A 2,994-nucleotide genomic window follows, 5' to 3' on the forward strand; every position below is an offset into this window, starting at 1 on the left:
ACAAATGATGATGTTTGAATAGATGTGACTATTGGGCTTCTGAGCCTACATAAGTTGTAGGTCGGCTTGATAATAATTCCATAATCAAAATAAATTCATATCTCCATGAATACTTATCGGAATCGGATGATCTTTATATCAATACTACACCTCTCAATGAGAGGAATCTAATAAAAATATTATCAGCCATGCAAACGAATAGAAGAATTGGATTATCATGTAAAGGACTGACTCCTATATCATTGTGGGAAGTTATACATTCCACAAACTGAAAGAGTAAAGATAATTCGAGAAGCACACACTTCTCTAATATCAGGTCACTTTGGGGTAAGTAAAACAATTGCACAGTTGCAAATATTTTTTTATTGGCCAAAAATGAATGAGACAATTTCTAGATATGTAAGAGGGTGTACTATGTGTGCAAAAAGCAAGCCCAACAATAGAAAGCTAGGCTTGTACACTCCATTACTAGTTCCTTCTCATCCTTGGGAAAGTGTTTCCATGGACTTTGTTGGAGGGCTGCCTGAATCTAGGAAAGGTCATGATTATTTGTATGTTGTTGTGGATAGGTTCAGCAAAATGTGTATTTTGATACCTTGTACTAAATAGATTACAGCTGAACAAATTGCAAAACTGTTCTTTCAACATGTATGGGTTCATTTTGGATTACCCACTTCCATTGTATCTAATCGAGACACCCGATTTGTGGGAAAGTTTTGGTCAAGTCTATGGGAACTGATGGACACAAAACTGAAGAAGAGCACAACTTTTCATCCACAAACCGATGGCCAGACAGAAGTAGTCAACAGGACAGTGATCCAGTTACTCAGGGGATATTGCAGCAAGCATCCTAAGCTTTGGGATGAAAATTTGTGTTATGTGCAACATGCATACAACCGAGCAAAACATTCTTCTACACAAAGATCTCCTTTTGAGACCTGTTTTAGTTTCACACCAAGGTCACCCTTGGATTTTGTCTTTGGTAAAGACACAATAGTTGAGGGACACAACGATGTGGACAAGGCAACTAGGCTCATTGAAAAAATCCAAGAGATTCACCAGGAAGTACATGAATAGCTGGAAAAGAGCCAGGCCAAATACAAGGAAAGTCATGACAAGCATCGGATGGAGCATAGTTTCCAAGTTGGTGATCAAGTCTAGCTGTATATCAGCAAGGACAGGATGCAAGGTGAAGGTAAAAAGATAAAGCCTATCAGGTATGGACCTTTCAAGATACTTGAGAAAATTGGTGAGAATGCTTTTCGCCTTGATCTACCAGCTTACATGCACATCTACTCAGTCGTAAATGCAGATAGCTTGAGACTATTTTAACCTTCGTTAATTGAAGATCCTGAAGAGTAGAGTCAATTTCCTTCTATTGATGACTTGCTACTTGAATATCTTAATGAATTGCAGGAAGACACAGTTCTGGACAGGAAGGTGAGAACGACGCACAGGGGATATGTTGAGTACCTTAGAGTTGGGCTCAAGGGTTCAAAGCCGAGTAGTGCAAAATGGATAGAGATTGGACAGGTGAGAAAGTTGTATCCTCACTTAGTCGATGCTTGAAAACCAACTTTTGGTGGTCCAAAAGAATTTTCAGTGGGAAGGTCGTGATCCGAATTAGATCCTTGAAAATTATTAGAGTTTCTATGACTGTTCCAATTTATGACAGACTTCAAAATCTTGTAAACAATGAGCTATCAGAAATAACCTCTGTATAATGGTAATTTGCAGCCAGCACGAAGCAACGAGGACCTTCGGTCAAAGCGCGCTGACCGTTGGCCCATGGGGACTGTGCATGGCACAAAAATGGCAGTTGGGAGGCTCAAAACCAGAAACAGAGCATTGCTGGGCAAAACCCCTCGAGAAGTAAAAGCCCCAAGCGCTCGATCACAAGGGAAGCCAGGAAACCGTGGGAAAAGCGCTAAAACCAAATGCGGGTCCTGCGATCCAAAACTGGCGAAATATCAGAGGCATTTCGGGCGGTATGCGGGTTTGTCAGAGGACCAAGTGATTCCATACATTGAATGACGCGTGTCCGGCAGATGAGAGAGAAAACTGGTCTCATCGCGGGCTAACAGTTGAGCAAGTCAACCGCGTGATAAAAGCGATGACCATAGGATCTGGAGGCCCCAGATCTAACAGTGGAGATTGCACCTGATGGGAGACCGGATTTGGCGGAAGAATAAGCTGAGGCATATGAAATTTGGAGTCCGATTTGACCGCTGAGCTGGTGGATGAATCATTTCACAAAGTAACCAAAATAACGACCGTTCGAGGAAGAGTTGGCGCTCAGTTCATGAGGGGACAAGTGGCCACCTCCCTATGAAACGTTACACAGTGGTGATGAAGCAGAGGTAGGGAATTCCAAGCAGACAGAGGCAGGCGATCCGAAGGGTCGGAAGAGGAAGCAAACAGTCAAGGGACGGATTGGCTTTAAGCCATGAACAGACAATGAGATAGAGGATACAAAACAGAGAGTGAAGCAAGAAGCAGAGAACGTTGAAGTCGAGCTAACCTGCAGAGCTAAGGCAACATCGAATAGACAGAACTGAGAAAGGCTTGAGAGGTTCAAGCAATCCCTGTGAGGATTTCTGTCGGGAACTGAGTACCAAATTGGACTCATCCCATTAAGACCAGTTTGAGGTCGAGACTTGGTAAGGGGGAGTTTGTGTACTCTAGTGGCTTGGGGAATCCAAGTACCACCCCACTAAGCATCATCTGTTATAGGAGACTCAAATTGAGCTCCTCATTGTAAAAAAAAACTGCTTAAAAGATACAATAAAGAAGGCCACCACTGAAAGTTGGACTAGGAGACGTAGCCCAGGAGGATTGGGTGAACTCCTTATTAAATTATTGTGCCTTGCATTTTCTTGATGTGTTTCTCTTACTGTTTCCCAGTGTCTGTGTATTTTGCAATCTTATCGATTCGTTGCCTAAGATAACATAGACACACACCAGTACATGAGTCTGTAATACCTTCATTAATTA

Source organism: Pinus tabuliformis, chromosome 1_1 (assembly GCF_031772625.1).
Source record: "Pinus tabuliformis cultivar Carrire ecotype Pingquan chromosome 1_1, CPIR1, whole genome shotgun sequence".
Lineage (NCBI taxonomy): Eukaryota > Viridiplantae > Streptophyta > Pinopsida > Pinales > Pinaceae > Pinus > Pinus tabuliformis.